The sequence below is a fragment of the Phalacrocorax aristotelis genome, chromosome 15 (assembly GCF_949628215.1).
Source record: "Phalacrocorax aristotelis chromosome 15, bGulAri2.1, whole genome shotgun sequence".
Classification (NCBI taxonomy): domain Eukaryota; kingdom Metazoa; phylum Chordata; class Aves; order Suliformes; family Phalacrocoracidae; genus Phalacrocorax; species Phalacrocorax aristotelis.
Window position 1 is genome coordinate 758041 of NC_134290.1, and position 20812 is coordinate 778852.

A 20812-nucleotide genomic window follows, 5' to 3' on the forward strand; every position below is an offset into this window, starting at 1 on the left:
ACTGGTTTAGAGGAAAATACATATTTTATTGAACAAAAGTTCTTTAAAAGGAGGAAGAATTCCTACAAAGAAGCCCTGAAGTGTGCACAATTTTCACCTCTATTGCTCTCCGTCAGGGTGGTCCAGAAAGTCTGATACAGAAGTCAGGACCACACAGCATAATCTGCACAGAAAGCAGCTCTTGTGTGCTTTTGTGTTGAAATGCCGTGTTGCACAGATACCACCTCAGAGCTAAAACTGGGTGTTGATAATACTGGTCCACACATGGCTGCAAGACTGTTCCCAAGAGTTCCTGTAAAACCTTGCAACAGCACCCTGACATTAGTCAGAAGCACCCTGGAGATTGCACTGAAGAGCCAAATATCTGGAGTTCAGGCTAAAATTGGGAAAGACTCAAGAAAATATTTAAACAAACAAACAAAATCTTTCCACTGTAACCCAAGATAGGAGCAAAGGCTGAACAGTATCACGTATCAGAGCTGGTAGGCAGGACTGTAGGCAACATTTCTGTCTTTCCTTCCTAAGCTAGTAATGTACATATATTGCCTCTGAAACACCCAGCTTATTACAAATCCTGCTACTGTCATGCAAATCATGCCTCCAGACATTTTCTTCTGCTGTCATTCCTTGAAGTGGATACGCAGAATTCCCCAGAGCAGCTAAATAAGTGAGTAACTTGAATAACTTGTGTCCCTAATGCCGTCACTGTCTCAGATCACCCACAGGGTAATGCTACTTGTTATTAACAACCACCAAGGGATTTAGGTGGACATGGACCCAGACATGTCCTGCAAGGCCATATGATACTGATGCTCTGACTAAGCTTGCTTTCTAGATGCTGCAACACCCTTTAAAATGTCCTTCTACACTGGCCTTTTCCAGTGGCCACAAAATAAAGTACTGCATTGTACTGCAAAATAGATCACTGAAATAGATCTTTACATTACTTCACCTCAGATTCCCTTGCCTTATATGGAGATATAAAACAATTATCTTGTAACATACCTAATTCAAAACATGTCAAGTGTAAGAGATGGGCAGTGAAGGGTAATTAGTATAATAAAAATTGTAAGAGAGGAGACAGGTCTAAAATAGAGGGGGAAGAAAAAGCACTATCTTCATGCTACTTAATACACAGCTAAAAGAAGGAAGACAGTAAACTTCCTTTTTGTCCTGCTTTGGTTTATACATTGAGTCGAACAAGCTTTAAGGGATGCTGTGATGAAGGAAAACCAACATTCTCTGTTTTAAATCACTCTTGGTACACTTCGGGGGTTAGGGTTTTTGGTTGGGGTTTTTTTTGCCTTTATACTGGTTACAGACAGAGAACTCTTCTCCTAATTCTACTTAAATCTTTAAAAGTATTCTTATCCGTTTTAGAAATAGGTCTATACATAAACTTGAACCAAAGTAAAGTTGAGGATTTTGATATGGCTGGAAAATTCTAGTCTGCATCTAGATTCCCTGCCTTTCCCCTGGACTCTGCAAAAGCCCAGGTACTGTCACCTATAGAGCAGGATAGCCAAATTACAAACCTCATATAATTGCCTGTGTGTCATCTGCCCTTGGCTTCCTGCCATTCTGTAGGCTGGGTGAGGGGAAGGGGCAGAAAACTGAGGAAGTTTCTAGTTGACAGTAGGTTTTGTCTGCTCTCAGGCATGCCCAGGACCAAAGCAGTCCCGAACCAGCCCCAGGTCTGGAGAGTGAAATGTAAGTTTTCAGTCACTTTCCCCTCCCTATCTCCCTCCTTCACACAGGAAAAGCCCAGCTCACAGTTTTCGAAGAGTTAACAGAAGAGTCCTTCTGTGGTTAGTGCTATTGTCTTTCTAGCTAGGAGCATCCTCCTTGCTTGCTTTGGCTAAATCACACCTGAAAAGATATCTTTAAATCAGAAGAGATTACAGATCCACCAGTTTTGTCAATTAAAAACTTTCTTCCCTGGAATATTGCTATCTCCCTGGTGCACAGGAAGTGCATTAAAGAAGTAATAAACACTCATAATACACATTTAATGATTTAACATTTAAGAGCAGCATTCTTGTTCATTACTGTAACTTTCTGCTAAATTACCACCAACGAGATTGCTCATGGGCTCAAAAGGTCAGTGTTATTTTTGCTACTGAAATCATGGGGTCTGGGAAACAACTGTGTGTAAATTGCTGATAAACTGGAACAAAGACAGAAGAGAAAAACATTGAACATATAAGAATGCAAGTAAACCAGCAGGAAAGGAGGGGAGGGGAAGAATCTCACGGACAGTTTATTAAAAGAACAAAAGAATAAAATCTGGCGCATTTGTTTTCCATGGGTTCAGGAAGCCCGGTCTTTAATCACCTACTATAAATACAGTGTTCTAATCCTTCATCAAAGCGGGTAGTTGCCTGTACCCAAATGAATGAATTTTAGGTATACTCTGGGAAGAGGAAGATGTCTCTCCCCTCATAGTAAGAGAAAGATATTTTGTTTCAGTCCTTGCAGAAACTAGGTATTTCAAAGTGTAAGAGCTGGAGAGATGAGGCAGAGTCTGAAACAGTATGTTTCTAGACTGCCAGATTCCTGGCAAGAATATTGTTAGAGAATGAAATTAGTGGATATCTAAGTTAGGATTGAATAATCAGGTTTTGAGAAAGATGGTCTTGAATTTGTCACGTGGCTAACTTGAAAATCCTCAAGGACTTCCCCTTGGAATGGAAACTCTGTGAATTCTATAAACTTTGAAAAAGCATTTGATAGGGTTGATTGATAGGGATATTATATAGAAGGTAATGGGAACTTATATGAAGTGCTGAAAAGGACACTTGTCAGTCATTTAGCCCTCTATAAAGGATTTGAGTGTAATCCCAAAAAGCTACCTCTGAGCTATCCAATTTAAAAGCAAATGCAGGATACAGGAGCCTTACATTGCCTTTAAGAAAAAAATTTTTAAAAAAACCCCAAAAACTAAAAAATTATTTTGTGCAAAAAACTGTAAATTGTTTCAGGCAAGCTTATTTGATGGCCCAAAGCTCATTATTTTATAGGTGAGACAGTTTTGGCTAACAGCTTGGCCACTAACAAAGTACTATAAAATGATGCAATATACCACTCTGGCTCTCAGCCGTATGGGTTTGGGTTCGATGTTTTTCAAAGCACCTCAACAAGGAGGTTGAAGAGGTTTGTCTCTTCAGCCTGCTCACTGAACTGAACGCCTAATGGGTACCTTTTAGGATAGGCACTGACTATCCTTCAGGCAGGTCAAAGCCTGCATACAGCAGTCAATAAAGGGCTACGTTACTCTTTAGTTTCACACTTGGCAGCACAAAAGGAATAACAGTATCCACTAACAGTAAACATCTTGCATTTCTGGGAAGGCATTCAAGCTGTGAACCAATAAAATATAATAAGGACTGTCCCTCACAAAAGATGAGAGCCTTCCTACCACTGGGGTTACTATGGAAAACCTGTTATATCTCTGGCACTGTCAAGAAAGGACCTCCAGTGCAGACTGCATGGACTAGCCCAAAGACAGAACACATTAAAAAGCTTCCCTATTAGTCTATCACCATAGCGATTCAACTGGCAGCTCCCACAGACCAGAAGGAACTAGGGCTGCAGTGGGATTTGGGTAGCAGGGAAGGGAAAGAAAAAGGGAGCACCTGTGGGATCACTCTGCTGCGACATGATGTGGGAGCACAGTTTTGTGCTAAAGAAGTGGGAAAGGGGGCTTCAGCCCTTCAGTTGAATTTATCCAATGAGTTGATGCATACCCCCAGACACTCAGGAACCCAGTCGGTCATGATTTCAGGCATTCAGGGGCTTTACATACAGGGACTTACACTGACACCCAGCCTGGAAACTTCTGCTTCAAAATAATTTGGTCAGCTTTAGAATTTACTTCTGATTAACATACCCTTATTCCAAAGTAAGCATATCCATATAAAGTGCTAACCAGAAGTAATATTTCACTTGAACTGCAGTCTCCACTGCAATCCAGATCAGTTGTCCACTGTAAACAAACCCTTTCTTCAGAGAAGTGGGAAGACAATTTGTTGTGCATGACATCTATTAAGGACAGCTTATGACACCTTTAAGGACAGCCATGTGAGGCCTCAGAGGCACATTTGTGTAGCAAGGGCCACTATCTCTGGCTCACAGTAACATGTGAAATTGGGCAGACAGTTGCAGCTGCACTTGGCAAGCAAACAGCAAGTAACCTAAGCTTGATACTATAAATGATGGTTATTGAACTAGTGTCTTCATGAAACCGCTATATGCTTGCAAAAGGGCATGAGGAGGAAAAAACAGACGTTTAATTAACAAGAAAGCAAAAATCTCCTCGATAAAAGGAAAAGAGTCATTTCTGAGCCAAGTATTTAAAGAGTTCTCAGACCTTCCCAGGCCAAAGAGTGTGTGTAATGCTGACTTCCTTCCACTCTGTCTGTGCCAGAAATAACTCGTCAGTGGAGTACATCTCATGAGTGTACCTTTTACTAAAGCCATTCTTGCAAAAGAAAGTGACACTTGCTGCTGATATGGTGCTGGCAAATGAGGAAGAAGAAAGCTGTGTTTATGAAGAGTCTAACTCTTTCTGCTATCCTTCTGCTTGAGCACATACGAATGCTTTCTGACTTGTAATGGCATGAGCTACGGACTTTTAAGAGAGAGAGAGAGAGGGTGCGCCAGAGCAAGAGTGGATCCGCAGTGACCAAGAGGAGGAGGGGAGGATTGACTGGTCTCTTCAAGATCTTAGGGTATCTTTGGCATCTTTCAAAGGCTCATTAGCAGTTTACATCACCGATACTGTCTTTCATGTCTTGTTCCTAGCCACAGCAGAGTGAACCGGGAGTCATCTATTACGGTTGTCATACAACATACTGAAATCTGGCCAGTTGGGTTGTAAGCACAGAACAGACTGGCATGTTGCCTGAAGACACAATATATAACTCTTGACCTGAGAGAGGCACTGAAGAAAACATCTTACCTGTATGGCTATGCATTCATCCACCAACTGGCTGTGGTGCACCTGGCATGCTCCAGTTCAGGATCTGAGCTTTAATGTAGAAAGAAAAGTGCATTTCTATCTTTCACAGTTTCAAAGAAAATAATTCACACGTGAATAGAATGGAGTGGCTGAACTAGTGTCTGCTGAAGTCTGCAGAGAGCCTGAAATCAAAGCTCTGAGAAGAGTAATTACCTTCCACCCAGGTATCTCACTGGGCTCCAAAACTCACAGATTGGCACTATGAATGAAAAAAGGACAGAAATAAAAAGTCCATGTTAACTGTTTCATTGCTGGACAGCAGTCTGTGGAGACTGGAATTTAAACTAGCTGGACAGACATGAAAAGGCAAGATGGATTAGAAACACAAAGGCAGCAGAGGGAAGGAAGTGAAGAGATAGCGGAGGACCCACTGGTGGAGATAGTTTTCCTGCTGAGCAATAGTATCTATAGTAATAACTTCTGAGGAAATTCCTAACGGTAACTGTAGGAGGGTTTTTTGTTTGGTTTGGGGGATTTTTCTGTTTACCAACTAGCCTCCACACTGGACCTTTGGTCCAACCTCACAGTGACAAGTTCTATGGGTCCAGAGGAGAAGGCAGTAATAAATTTATAGCCCCAGCTATCATTAAGGATGGAACATAGTCCTTTCCAGGAATAAGTGAGGCACTCCTCCCACAGCCAAAGAGAGAGGCTTTTATCTTTTTTCTTTTACACACAAGGCACCCTCCTGCCCAGCCCCCCCCCCGCACCTCACGCATATAGCCATTTCCTGAAACATTTCAAATTTGTTTTCCTTAGGTTATTTGCGTCTACAGCCACCAGCTGGTCTGTGTCAAAGCTGATATGTTCAACATATTATTCCATTATCCTATTAGGTTGAACATATCCTTCCTCCCATGAGAGCTGTTAAAATATCAGTCTTATAGAAGAGAGGCAGCTTTAGTCCCATTGTCACCTCCTTTCTCCTTCCGAGTAACACACTGTCCTCGGTGATCATATGGCATATAGCTAACTTTTTAGCCTCTCCTGGTGTTTTGTGTTCATACATGCAAGAACTGATACCTGGCCATTTAGTATCCATGTCTCTCACTGAACAAGCCACACACATATATCACGTGGCTGAAGAAAAAGAAGCTCTGAAGGCTTGAAAGAGACAGTGCCTGATGCTTTCTTTTTTCAAATGGCAACAGTGCCTCATGCTTTCTTTTTTTCAAATAGCAATTTCCTATATTGTATTATAGGACTCTATAATTTGAAATGGTCACTTCTCCATCAAGATATCAGTCATATTTCCAAAACTGCTCTCTTGATCTTAAAAAGTCTTGGAAAACATCTCCAATTCAGGTCAACGACATTTAAACTAAGGAAATGGTCACCTTTGGTTTTCCTCTGCAGGCTCCTCATGCCCCTGGGAATGGGAGAGCAGAAATTCCTGGCTGGGTTCCACGACCCCAAGGACTGAACATTCCTTGCTTGAGGAGCCTTCCCAAACCCTGCAGCAACTACTACTAAGGCCACATGTGTCAGCAAACATTATTCAAAAGATGCCATTTAAAGTTGGTAGGGGTAGAAGGCAACCTGGGAGAGCAAAGAGAGGGAAAGAGAGAAAGCACCACTGATGGGGATAGAGGCAACCAACACACAAACAAATGAGCCTACATCAAAGAGACATAGGACCTCCTGGGCGGAATACTTAACAAACTCCCTGGCAACAATGTGAGCACTAGCTCTTACTTCTCTCCAAGAAACACCTCTGGGTGAGAAAGACCCTGAGCAAAGGACCCTTCTTTTTACACCCCAGAAATAAATGTTTTTGGAAACAACACATAGCCCCCTCCATTTGCATGCCCGGAGATTTCCACTTACCTCATGCCCTACATTTTCATAGGATCTCATAACTGGTGAGGGAACAAACATCCCCAGATGAAGGGGCTGTTTGAACTGGAGGGAAATGTAACACACACTCCCTGGACAGATCATCTGCAAGACAAGGCCCATGGATAGATGTAAGAAAGAGGAGAGCAGGGAATGAGTGTGTGTGGCAGGGGGGTGTGATGGATAACTAGGGCATGCAGGGATAAAGAGCTGAGATAGCATGTTGGCCCATAAACTGCTAGCCCAGAGCCCCTTTACCAAACCAAATCTCTAACTGATCAGATGGGCTGTTCGCAGCACTTGGAGCCTTTTTTTTAAACTTTATCAGTGGTAGCAGAAAAAAAGGCACTACTTGGCAAAAGGCAATGCTACAGCCCATCTTCCCCCAACATACGCTCTACTTGATTTGGTCTCCAGAGCAAACAGCAGCCTGCAAAGGCTTCACAGCCATGTTTTACTACCTGCTTACTCACCTTTTACACATTTTGTTCCACAATGGGAAGCAGTCACAAGCATGTCAGTCACAAACATGTTGACGCTCAGTTCAGTTCCTCCTGGTCTGGCAGAACGACACGCACCAGCGTCAGCCCAGTTCTCAGAACTGAATAAAATAAAATCATTTTTAAAAGGATCCATCAAGCCAGGCTGTGCTCTGGGAAGTCCCTCTAGCACAGCCTTCTCCTCCCGTGTTTATCAGAAAAATCAGTGAAGAGCACATATATACTTACCCATCCATCCACCTTCCCCTCCTCACCCTGACTTAGCAGAACATTATCAGGCACTTCAAGCAGAGGTGAAGCTGTGTGAGTAGGGTCCATATGGCTCCTTCAAGAGGCACCAAAACTCATAATTGTCTCAGGAAGACAGTGGTCATCTCTATTGCTGCTGCATCTCCTCCAGCTATAGTTTTTTTTATGGTCCTGTAACACAAGGGTTGTACGTTCTGCCCAGAGGGGTGGGCAGTGGTATGTGAAAATTAACAGACATGTACCTAAAACATAAAAAGTTAATGAATAAGCTGATACTAGGGCAGAATGCTAGGGGTTAATATCAGTAGTTCCCATTGAGAGTGACTGGTGGATCGCTGCTTACAGATGATGGCAGAGGGGCTTTTAAAGGTGTTTATGCTGAGAAGCAGTCACTGAGCAGAGGTTCCCAACAGACGAGAGTAGTAGTGGTACTGTTATTGAGGGATGAGACAGTTGGGGATGCCAGAGTGTCCCTTACACGTGCTGTGACTCAGACCACACCTCTTTTCTAATACATAGGGATACCATTTTTCATACCCTTCCTTGCTGGATTGCTTTTGTCACCATAAATCCAGATGTTCAGGCTTTGGGAGCGAAGAAGCAATTGTACTAAAGGGCTACTCAGTGCTGCAGAACAACATCTGGTTAGTCTGTGGTCCTGAGGACTTGCAACACTTAAGAAATTCATTTGGACCTTGCATTCAGTGTACAAAACTATGATACACTATCACGTCTGCTGGTTCACGCTTCTCTGTTCATGTTATGTGCTTAATTTCATGTTAGCTATTACAGGTCATCAAAGCTTCCTTCTAACATAGTGTAATTTTCCATCGTAAGCAAGCCTTCTTTAGAACCCACTGCCAAACTACCTGGGAAACTTTGTGTACACAAAGCTGTAGTTTTCATTGTGGAAGTTCTCCCCAAGGCTAGAAGCAAAATCTTAGTGGAAGGATTGCTCACTTCTTACAGGTACAAAGAACCATTCTCTAGCCATGTTCAATCACAAGATCTTGAATTACCAGTCCTAGAAGGATGCTGCCTTACAACACAGTGATTTAGCAGAAGAATGGAATAAAAAGGTGAGAGAAACTACAGCATAAAAATACCCTCCGATTGAGCACAGTTTCAAGATGTTAGCGCCCAGACCCTGGAGCCACAGATTACTGGACAGAGGCTGGGAGCAGCAATAACAGTTGCCTGCAAACGGTGTTCATAATGAGTGTGCAATTTAACCCAGCTGTCATGAAGATGGATGGACGTAGCATGCACATGTCTGTTGCTGTCTGCACCAAACAATGGCTAAAATAGGGCAGAGGGAATTACGAGGTAGTGCAATTTGCAAATAATTAGTATGTCTGGAGCCTTTCTTCAGCTTTCCATCTCCTTATACATTAGACAAAATATTCATGTCCCAGGCAATAGCCCTTCCCAGTTTAGACCTCCGCATCCCATTCTTTTGTCCTGCCTCTGATTTGCCAGTGATTCAGCTTCCCTCACCCATGTATGTCTGACCTATAAGTATGTTTTCAGTTACTTTCATACACTCAAACAAAACTTCTAAAATGACTACCATTTTGTGTCTCAGCTGTCTGCTTAAAATTCACAGCTTCCATATGGGTTGGATGAACTCAGACACAGAGACTGGTGCTTGTTGTTTCTGTTACTCCTTTGTCTTATTTCTATGTCTAATTCCTTTACACTGTATTCTTTTTTAGCTTGTGCAATGCGTACAGCTGCTAGCAAAGCAAGAGCCAAACTTAACAGCAAAAGAAATATTTAAGAAGCGGAGTGCTCAATTTAACCCACAGAAAATGTCTCTTTGATGGTTCAGCATCAGCCAGACACAGGAAGCACCGAGGTGGCTATTCTTGGGCCTTTACAGAGAATGGGTACACAGTGTTTTCCATTCATGCTGTGGACTGTTCTGCCACATCACCTCACTGTCTGATCCTTGACAAACAACAGAGGGAAGCATTGAAAACCATCTAATGCCCGGCCTCTCAGGGTGACTTACCTTGTCTAACAATGAGCCCTTCGGTTTTATTGAGCCTCTGTGTCCTGTGCATGCTGGGACATGTTAGCAGTTTAACTGAGGTGAAGAAAAATAGCACTTTCATGAGTTGCCAGGCCAGTGAACAGTCAGAGCAAGAAAGTCGTGTTGCTCCTGACCAGAATTGCTCACCTTCAGGGGCACCTAACTGAAATACCATAACAAAGGATCGATTATGTTACAGCTGAGAAATACAGGAATGTCTTCCTGAGCACAGTTCCAAAATGTGGTCTGCCTGGAGTGAAAGCTGGGGGAAGAAAAAAAAACCAGAAAGCAAGCAAACAAAGGGGAAGACCCTTGAAAAGAAAAATGAGGCCTCATAAACATGGGGTGAGAGGCCATCTGAGCTGTCCAAGTGTGCTGGTTTTGGCTGAGAAGGGGTTAATTCTCCTCACTGTGGGGGTCGGCTACCTTTCCAGCTTCCCGCGCTCTGCCGCGTGGCGGGGGGGGGGCTGGGAGGGGCAGGGCCATGGTGGGGGCGGCTGACCCCGACTGGCCGACGGCAGGTTCATTCCATACCATCTGACACCATGACCAGTATATTGAGGGGGGGCAGGTTGCAGCTCGGGAGCAACACGGCGTTGGGTCGGCGGGCGGCGAGCGGCTGCGGCGCGTGCGGTTCGTTTCGGCGGTTCGTTCCCCCTCTCCCCTCCCTTCCCCCCTCCCCCGGGGCTTTGCGCCTCTCGTTGTTCTCCTTTACATTGCATTTCTGTTGTTGTTTCTTTTAATTTTAATTATTAAACTGTTCTTATCCCAACCCACAAGCGTTACCCTTCTGATTCTCTCCCCCATCTACCGGTGGGGGAGTGAGCGAGCGGCTGTGTGGGGCTGAGCTGCCGCTAAACCACGACACCAAGGCAAAGAGAAGAGCTGCCACCCAGCTTGCTGCAAGCACTCTGTCAAGGCACTGTCCAGTTTAACTAGTCAGAATGTTTTCAAGCTACACCAGAACAAATAAGGACCTGGGTTAATAACTGTAATAAGCTTAACTTTCAGAATAATTTAGAGGTACTTTTGCTCTTAAGTTGCTTAATTGCTTTTACAAATCCTTTGTGGTTGCCCGATTCCCACCTAACTTCTTAGCACCTCCCTAAGGGCCTTAGTCTTGATGCTGAGTCAAATAGTGTCACTTCAGGGACGAGCATCCTGGTGAAGACAACTGAGTCTCCATCACTGTCTCGTTTAAGAGTGGGGAAACCTGCCTGAAGTAAATGACTGGCAAGGTCAACAGAACAAGCTTGTTTACAGACCTGAGCTTTCTACCCAAAATTGAGCGGATTTTATTTCCTCTGGCCGCCCACAGGATGACACAGCACAAGTATTATCTAATCAGAGTAGACCTCCTGCATGAGTGACCCCCCCAGACTAGTCCAGCCTCTGCTGAATACCAAAACTGCAACGCCCACCCCTTCTCAACAGTATATTACACTGGGTCCAAACTTGAAGTCACATTCACACACAGACTGTGACCACAGTGACACAGAGCCAGCAGAGTTACTCACAGGGTGCTGTGAGATGCACTGCACCTTGCGTATCAACAGAATAATTGTCCTTTGCAGGACAATCACAAGATACGGGTCCTTCACAGAGTCATCCATAGGCTGAACAGATTCCCATTTAATCTGGGGACTGAATTAGACAGTAACCTGAAAGGCCACAGACAGCAGAGGGAGCTCTCCCTGCTCCCCGTCCTCCAGCTCAAACATCCTGTCAGAGTTTAACGACCAAAAATAAAAGTAAAAATGACCCTCGGTGGTCATCAGAAAAAAGAGAGGTACAACTATACACACACTGCACTTGCAGCACAAACGCTGCTGAATTATTATGCCAAGTTAGATGCCCAGATCTGAGGCTTAAGAACAGCTGTGTTTTGGAGGGTTTTTTTCCCCTGCTGTACAGCCTGGCCATTAACAGCCTGCACCAAGCGCTTCAGGCACAAAACACAGTGATCAAAACACTCATTTAGTTCAGATTCTGGTTTGTATCTAGAGTTTTGCTAGGGATGTGGAGATGGAAGCGAGGTCTGGACAGGGCTGCTGGAGCCACCAGTCTTCGTCCCACCTTTCCTTGCTGGGCTGCTGGACCCATGAAGGCTCCCTTCCACCTCTGCACCGTGACAGCCTCCAACTGTTGAATGTGGGTGCAACACTGAGTTCCCCTGTGAATCACAAAGACCTCTCATGACAGTCACTAGAGAAAAGATGACCGTTTTGTGAGCTGAATCCCATCAAGTTAGTGGCTGAAATATTTCTGTAAATACCAAACATCAAGGAGCTGAAGAAAGGGACAGTCCAGGCTGAAATGTCAAGTTTATGCTATTGAAATACAAGGCAGATGCTTCCTAGTCTGCTTACTGGCATGTGACTGGTAGTTTGTTGTCTGCAGTTGTAACAACCCAGGGTTTCTAGATCTGTGAGGAAAAACCCAAGTCCCCAGACTCCAAAAGTTACCTTTTCCCCACCACGTGCTTCCGAAGCTAAAGGAACAGCAATGGCCTCTACTCTGCAAAGCCAACCTGCTCAGAAAAAAACCTAAGCCCTTTAGAAAGCCCTTTTCTGCTTCCCCGGCAAGCAGAAGGAAATGCTGTAAATAAGTGGAAAGGCTCGGTGCTGCCACTATTTCCTGACTCAGCGCCAAATGAGAACATAGAGGTCTGTGATCAAGGAGAATATTCCCAAAGACAAACTGTCATAGAAGGAGCCAGGCTGGAGGCCTTCCCTCCACTTGGAACAGCAGTGCTGTCTCCTCCCTTGCCTTGGCTAAACCAAACTGCATATGTAAAGGAAAAGTGCATGTACTGAAGATTTAAGTTGTGGCAGCACCTGGCAATCTAGGATGAAACTGTCTTCTGAGCACTCAGTCAGGGTCACTTTTGGGAACAAGGATCTACTGAGACTGGCATGTGCAGATGGGATGGACACAGCTGTACCAGTGAGCAGCTGGAAGGGAGCATGGAGAGGGCAGCCGATGGGAGTCGGGGGACACACAGGAAAATGGCACCATGCAGGTGCTGGGACTGCCACAACATGGGGAACCTGCCGGAAGGGCCAATAAGTGCTTTAAAGCTGGTGGCTGAGCAGACCTTTTAAGATGTGATTCTTCAGTGAAAGGTAAGAAAGAAGAGGGCAGGAAGGCAAAGGTTACAACGCTTTTACTCCCCCAAGGATGACTATAAAAATGCAGATTGAGTAGGCATGGATTAGAAAGCAGATCTGCCAAGGCAGCAGATGTAGGCAGAGTGCTGGGAGAGTCCAGGCCCAGGGCTGTGTGTACCACTGCTGTGATTCCACATGAGCCTTACGAGCAGGAAGCCCTGGCTCTTTCCCCACCTCTCGCCCTAGGCCCCTCTACTGTGTCCGTGCAATAACAGCAATATCTCAGGTTCATGGAATCAGTGCCTACAAACTGTAAAGCCTTTCTGTGTCAAAGACACCTTTGGTACAAAGAAAAAGGCAGTGTCTGAGTCAAAAAGCAAGACTACCTCAGCACACTCCAGAAGTGCAAAGCACAAAGAGGAATGTGGAATCAACCAAAAGAGCAGTCATCTCCATGGCTGTCATCTGCAGCCTCTTGGAAATTTCTCATCAAAACGGCCCTGTCTCCCTGCACACCACCACACAGCTTCTCAGTCTCTGACCTGGTTTCTCCCAATGGTGCTATTCTTTGCTCCCGCTTTCCTTCTTACACCTATATGGCTCCCTCAAAGAAATAGCAGGGAATCAGCTAGTATATCCTGGAATGCTGGTACAGAGAGATACGGCCAGCCTCGGTGCCTCTCCCTCACACAGCACAGCCTGCAGCTTTTCAGGAAGCAGGAGATCATAGGGCAGAAGGGAAGAAAACAGCATAGAAACAAAAAGCAAAAATGAAAAAGCAGCAGAACAGATGCATGAGATTAAATGGAAAAAAATACCCAAAAAAAAGTGAGGAGGAGAGGAAGAGTGCAGCCATTTTCAAAACACAGCACAAGTAGAAGCTGGGGAAACAGGGAATGTAGCAGACACAAAAAACTCTGGATTTGTGGGAACAAAAGGGTTTCCTTCTATTCCTCCCATTATCTCTGCCAGCAGACCTGCCCTGTTCCACACCCACCCCACCCCCCACTCCCCCATGCAAATTCACTTCCAGTTACGTCAGGAATATTCATTACAGGAAGATGCCCTGAGTGTATCAAATTAGTGCCTTGCAAAAACCCATTCAGGAAACATCTATGTGATCCTTATTCGGTTAGCAGGAGGGGATGGAGTGGGGATGCCAAACGAGGAGGAGGCTTTATACAAACACAGCTGAGGACTGATGGGCCGCCTGGCAGTGCAGAGGGACCACCTCCCACCTGCTCTGTTCAGAGTACTGATTGGTTTTGTGCACCAAAATCATCATATTTTAGAGTTGAAAAATTTCCAGGAGAGTGCTGGGATGAACGACTGGACCAGGAGACATCCATGGGGGTATCACATTTTTATCTACATGAGAGACCAAGCACAAGTCTTTGGAAGGTATTTTAAGCTCAGGGCTTTGGTGTGAACTTATGGCATTGGAAAAAGCAGCCAAGTCACTTGGAGCAACAAAAACTTTAAAGCACTCCAAAATGTTCCCCCTGTAGCTGGGGTTGGGAAAAGGTGAGATTTCCATTTGCAAGACACAGAGGTCTTGAATACCACAAAATCAACTAGTTGAAACTGTGCCCATGACCCACTGGTGCATGTCTTCAGCACATTTCCTTAGGTGCTGTACAGAGATCTCATCTGGAGGACACAGCCACAGACTAATACCTCTGCTTCTTGAGGCAAGGTATAGCAGAGTTTAGGAACATGGTGTCTCACAAAAATGCCCCATTCTCCTGCTTGTTCTGCCTCAACAAAGTGGGATGTAACATGCTGCCAACAGCTGTGAGCAAACAAGATTGTCCACACGGCAGCTGTAAGGCGAATGGGATTGAAGACAGATAAATTCTTGTCTCCGACAATAGCTAATGGGCTCCAGGCAGACTGGCAGCTGCAAAGCACCCAGTTCTCTGCTCTGGTTCAGCTGACCAGGCACCTCTGGGACTGTACTTTGAGCTGGTGAAGAAAAGAGGCAGAACAAGTCTGCTTCAGACTATTTTTGTACTGCAGATCCATCTGCTCCTCTCCACAGCTGGCAAGGCCTGGAGCTCAGCTTAGATCCTCCCAACAAAAACCTCTTTATGAGACATGAGAATCCTCCATCACTACCAACACCATTGAGATTGGACTGCCCAGGCAGAGGCTATTTTGGGCAGCATAGGTGGCTTCTCCATCTTGCTGAGCACAGGGATGGACCTAGCAGATGCCTCGCCACAATACTACCCAGCTATACCATCAGGAATAAACTCTGAGCAATGTGGAGGCTCTGATAAGCCTGCAGGATCTGGGAGGACAGGACACAAAGCAGAGGCCAAGAGGAGGAGTTCAGGGAATGGGTTTCACAGGTGAGACAGAGCAGAGTTTCCACCAACACAGAGAACTGCTTTTGAGACAGAAAGACAAGAGTAGCATCTGGGTGGAACATAGATAATCAGAGTCTCTGCCCTGAGCAAAGCACTATCTCACCCCACATCTAGACCAGAGATCTTGGTTCCACAAACCCTGTATTCTGGAGAGCAACTGCTACTCTGTCTGGCCAAAGCAGAAACCTCCATTTTTCTCCTTTCCTCTCTATCCAGGCAGTAACCTCTCCCTTCGTGTTAAGGCTTTACATCTGCTTGATCCTGTCAGAGAGAGCTCCAAACTCTGTGCTTCCCGCTGACACACACGCAGCAGAAATCTCTCCCAGCCTCTCCTTCCTCTGTCATCTTATTGTATGGATGCTATTTCCTCTGTTTATTTTTCTTGTCTGCCTAGCTGGCCTGGAGGGTCTCACCTGCTGGAAAACGACCATTACTTCTCCATCTGCAACACTGGCCAAGGATTAGCAAAAAAATAGCCTTAGGTCACTTTTAGTTTCCTTAGGATGTCTGACTACTAGCAGAGGCCAAAGGCCACAGATGCTGAGAGAGAGCAGGTTCCTGTGCGTCTTACCTGGAAGCTGACATCAGCAGATGCATCTCGTTAGGAAGCAGAACAGGGACATGTGTTTTACAGCACTGGGATTCATCCAGCGTAGAGAGAACACAGCCACCTGGAAAACACCAAACTCATGGCTACGTGCACAAGTACCTCCCTTCAGAGAGAGCGAACGTGTCTGTGCAGCAGGCAGAATGCAGCCTCTTCCAAGAGCTGATTGACATGCAGGCTTCAGTGTTCGGTGTCATCCACGTGTCACTGACATCCTGACCCCAGGATGCAGCCTTATGCTTCTGAAGGGAAGAAAGCCTCAAACTCTCCTTGGGAGGATCATACGGACCACACAGTGCTTCCAGATCAATAGCTGATCGAAAGATTCTCCTGCAAGGGAATGACAAACTGCTGTTAACGTGCAGAGAGCACATCCCTCCCTCCAGCCACACAGTGAAAATCTACAGGAACTTTGTTGCTACAATTCTTTCCAAAGTCCAGGTAGTGCTGAACTCCCGAAAGGGACAGACAGGCCCTGCATCTCGGATAAACGTCTTGTGCTTCCAGGGTCTGGCAAACGGCAGGAAAGGAGGATCATCTGCAGATGTAGAACTTAGGGTGGGGGGAGCTTGTATGGGAAGCAAGTGCTCAGAGAAAGCAAGCTATAATGATTTCTGATTAAAAGCCTTGATTCCCAAGTGTTGGCTAAGTCCATAAGGAATAGGGGATCTTGGATTCAGTTTAGTTGCAGATGAATTTTACATGGGTCAGTTCTGCAGACTGGAAGGCCTCTGTGCAAGTTAGGGGTATTACTGTATATTTCCTCTGGAAGGAAATCAAAATGCTATTTCTCATTAATTCAGAAAGGATGCAGCTGTAGAACAAGCAGCTGACTCTCAGCTTTAGTTGTGGCATTGAGTTACCAATGGTGGGAGAAAAGACTACTTCTGTTTTTCTAATGCAACCTTTAGCATTTTGATCCTTCTGGAATCAGAGGATGATCTTGAGGAGGGTCTGGCATTTTCTGCCTCCACCCTATTCTGTTAGTGCTTTTGGCATGAATATAAAGAAAGGCAGGAAACACTTAGAACACTGGACTGCTCCCAAATGGCAGGCACCTCATAAATGAGACAACCAGTTGTCCTTTAAGGTGCTGAGTGCTCATGTAGACCAGCACCCTGGTACCAGTGCTGGGTGCTTTCCTCTTGAGGCTCTGCCTTTGAGCAGCCATAATCTTTGTGAATCAACAGCAGTTCTGTCCCTGTAGCCTCTCTGGTACTGGGACAGCAAACATTAGCCCTCTTCGCCCCAATGTCTTTTGGCTCTGCAGAGTAACTTTACAATCTGATGCGTTACCATCACAGAACAGCTTCAATTTAGCAGCACATGATTCCCAGTTGTCTGCAAAGGGGCCCTGTATGTCACAGCCCCAGGGCTGCCACCACGGCTAGCTCAGAAAACCTGACTGTGATTGCTCACAGTGATGGTTAACAGAGGAGATGGAACGGCAGGGATTCACCCAGCAGGCAAGCCTCAGAGCCACCGTGCCTGTCACCTGCAAAACTGGCCACATCCTCTGGATGATGGAATTGTTTAATACCACAGGATCCAGTGTGCGTGGCCGGGCTGCTCACAAGACATGAATACAGGAAATAATATTTTGATGCCAACTTAAATGCTTGATGGGTTATACAGTAACGTGAGAAGATGGAAGTCTGCCTTGCCCCGGCATGCACACCTCCGCAAGCCACAGTCTTACTTTGCAAGACATTTATTATCTTTTTATGGCCCAGCGGTAAAAGGTTGCATCAGCATGGATTCAGAATCACCTTCATCCAGCATAGTCAGAGATGCCAGGTCCAGTGCACCTGCCCTGCAGAAGGCTTCAGCATCTGCAACTGTTCACCCCTTCAGCACACCTCCAAAATAGGAACTTGGCAAATGAAGCTAACAGAGTGCATTGCTAAGCAGAACATTCTGCCGAGTCCCAACACCAGGACTGCATGTTATAGGGCACTTGCCAATTCCTGAGTCAACTTTATTTATTATACACTAGAAAGGTCATGACGAATCGCAAAAGATAAAATCTGTGTCTGTCAAGCCGCCTTCCTTATTTTCATTGGCCTGGACCCTCACGTTCCACACCAACAATAACAGGACATGGGTTCAAGAGGCACCATGAGTGCAGCTTACCCTGAGATGGCCCAAGCTTGTTTTGCATTCTTTGTAGAACTGATCCAGGCTGCTCAATTCTCTCTTTATTTGGACCATCACCACACCGCACAAGAGCCTTACATCCCTGGGAACCCCAAAGGACAGGCACAAGCTTTCACAGCCCACATGCCCAAATCATGCAGCTGCAAGTTGTTCAGCAACATGAAGTATCCAACTGAGATATGCTTAACTCCCATTTAGAAATAGCATCCTGGACTAATACCAGCCCAAAAGACATCCCCATGACCTCATCAACAGCTGAGGCAGCAAGATACTCCTGTGCACATGGATTTTCTTCACTGTCATTATGAACTCTTATCTAACCTCCTTGCCTTAGATAAGGCAAAAAATCAGAGCTGCCAAGGGCTCTGGGTAAAGCCTTGGCAAACAAAGCCTGAGCGACTGACAGTGCTGTCAGTGTCCAGGCTAGCAGGTTTAAAGACTTCCCTGGCCTCCGTGGAAGTTGCAGTCACCTCACTGGATTGCTGCTGGACACTCCCAAGAACCACAGTCCCAGGTTTGGAGTTCAGTGCAACAGGCTGAGACCACACAGTATGGGTCTGCACTCCAAATAACCTCATCTCCACAGTTTATTCTGAACCTGCAGATTGAAAGCTCTTTTCTTCCCCTTCCACCTCCTGAAAAATCACTATGCTCCTCTCAGACCCAGACTTGGCTTAGATCGTTTTGATGCATTGCAAGAATCCCAATTCTCAAATGAATTTCTGATTGTCTGAGATCTGAGTAGTATTCTCCTATCACAATGCAGGAGCTCAGCAGAGACTGCTGCAGTCACACAGCAGAGAAATGATACTACTTGTAAGAGTAGCATCTCTTACAGCCAAAAACCCTCCAGCAGTCCCATCCTCTGGGTCATTTCTGAGGAACCATCCCCAATATTCAGAAGTGCCTCCCTTTCTTCTCAGAACAGCACTGAAGAAGAGATTAGGAAGGCAGGGAGGAATACAGCTCCACTCACTATTCAGCAAGACTCCAATCTGCAGCAAGTTGCATCAGCTAAATTGAGGTGCATCTAACTTGCAGTATCAGAGAGGTGGATTCCTCCCAGGATCACTCTGAGATGGCAGAAGTTTCTCTCCCTCCCCTGGATGAATACTCTGGGAATCTCACTGCTCACTTGGTCACTAGAGTCAAATGCAGGACAGCGGGAATCTTTCCTGTGAAAGTAAATTGTGAGGTCCACAGGGCCTCAGAAAAGATGCTCAGAGCTTTTAACTCCCCAGAACTTCTCCTTGAAACACATGATGGCCAAGAGCACAGCAGGCACTTTTATACACTATTCTTAGCAGCAAAGGCTTCCTGTTTGGGGGCAGAAGTGGCAAGGAAGATCCTGCTGATTTAAATACTGTGAAAAGCTTTTTAGCCAAAAACATTATCCAGCCATTAGTAGGGAAAACACCATCGCCCCATCCTACTTCACCATTCCTAAATGTCATCAGTTCCCTATTAGTGCAGTAAACATTACACTATTGAGCTAGATTTTCCTCACACAGCTCTTAGTCTATAGCAAAAGCCCTGCAAAGTCTCGTTTCTCTGGGTGACTATGCCAAGGTGCTTATCTCTGAGCAGAGATTTACAGATCAGGCCAATGGTGTTATTAAACTGGGAGCTCTCTCTGTTCTTTCAAGTACTTGCTTTCTTCCCAGGGCCAGGTATGGCCATTGTTCCCCTGGGCTCCTGCAGACACCCATTGTTCCTCTGAGCTCCTGGCCTTTGATGCTGCAGAACAAAATGCCCAGTGTTTGTTAAAGGAGGGAAAATCAGAAAGCTTTTCAATTACACAGTTGGTTGAACAGCTTGGGCACAGCTGGCCGCAGAGCACCAGGATGCCAGCACCCCTCCACAAACTGGGGCCTCCCGCAAGGCCTCTAGCCCAGCTGCAAAGTGAACCAAGAGGGAATGACCAGTAGTTGATGGTTATCTGGTGTACTTTCATTTCATCACTTCCCAATTCCAAATGCTCCTGGATTGTACAGACTTGTGCTAATCTCCTCACACACACATTTAGTAGCTGCCAGCTGGAAAAAGCTGGGAATTATTCCTGCTTCATCCTGTCAGCATTGCTCAGAATTGGCTTGAGAGACACCACAGTAGCATCTAGATTCACTGCCTCCATTTCCAGGCTAATTTGGATGACATCAGGCTGGGGCTAGCTCAGCCTGAGTGACGTTAGCGGAAGAGGACAGAGGTCTGAAGTTGTGACGGTCTGACATGAGGTCTGAGGTGCACCAGGGGGGCCGTGTGGGAGAGCCAGCAGGCTGGGATGCTGCAGCCGCAGCTGGCAAAGTTGTTTCATGGTCCAGTCATGGACCCTTCAGGTCTTACTGTGTAACACGCTGTTCCCAACACTGCAGTGGTTTGGGCAAATGCAGTGCTCTACCTTGTGTTCAATACACAGCTGTAAACATTTTCTCTTACTGCCGAGATGCCAGATCTCAAGCTGCCAGAGATGCGAGGGGTCCTCTAGTCCATCTGGGTCTGTCACCTCAGTCCATGCTAATATCTTCTGCAAAAGAATAGGCAGTGCCAGACAGAGAGCTCTCCAGATGGAAGCTTTACGGAAAAGGCTAATAAAATAATAAGAAAACACTTGCACAAGAAAGAGCCAGCCAGCTGGATCTTCCTGGGACAAAGGCACTCGTGCTCTCTTTTACAAATATATTTTATTATTTTAATGCTTATTAAGAAATGTAACCAAGACAGACTCAGCAGCACCAGCAGCTCCTCACTGCCCAGCAGTCTGATGACTTCACAGATATGAAAACTTCACAGATTAAAAAAAGAAATAATAATAATAAAAAAATCCCAACCAACTTTGGTCAATGCACTTAATATATTTGCATGCACAGATTCTCCCACCCCCTTCCCTCCTCTCCCACTGGTAACAAACAACAGGGAAAACAACAAT

General features: G+C 45.5%; 1 protein-coding gene and 1 long non-coding RNA gene across 2 annotated transcripts in view; one reads left to right on the top strand and one right to left on the bottom strand.

Annotated features, from left to right (window-relative positions):
• The window catches only part of GUCD1 (guanylyl cyclase domain containing 1), a 48986-nt gene extending 37442 nt beyond the window's left edge, over positions 1-11544 (top strand). Inside the window, exon 7 of the transcript XR_012663244.1 lies at positions 11532-11544. The gene's annotated coding sequence lies outside the window, so the exon portion shown is untranslated. The remainder of the gene's footprint in view (positions 1-11531) is intronic.
• On the bottom strand, positions 4961-8621 carry LOC142064755 (uncharacterized). The gene is made up of 3 exons (XR_012663195.1): positions 7585-8621; positions 7330-7457; positions 4961-5029 (listed from the first exon to the last, which is right to left on the bottom strand). It is a non-coding gene; the product is annotated as an uncharacterized LOC142064755 (long non-coding RNA).
• Positions 11545-20812: the final 9268 nt, after the last annotated feature.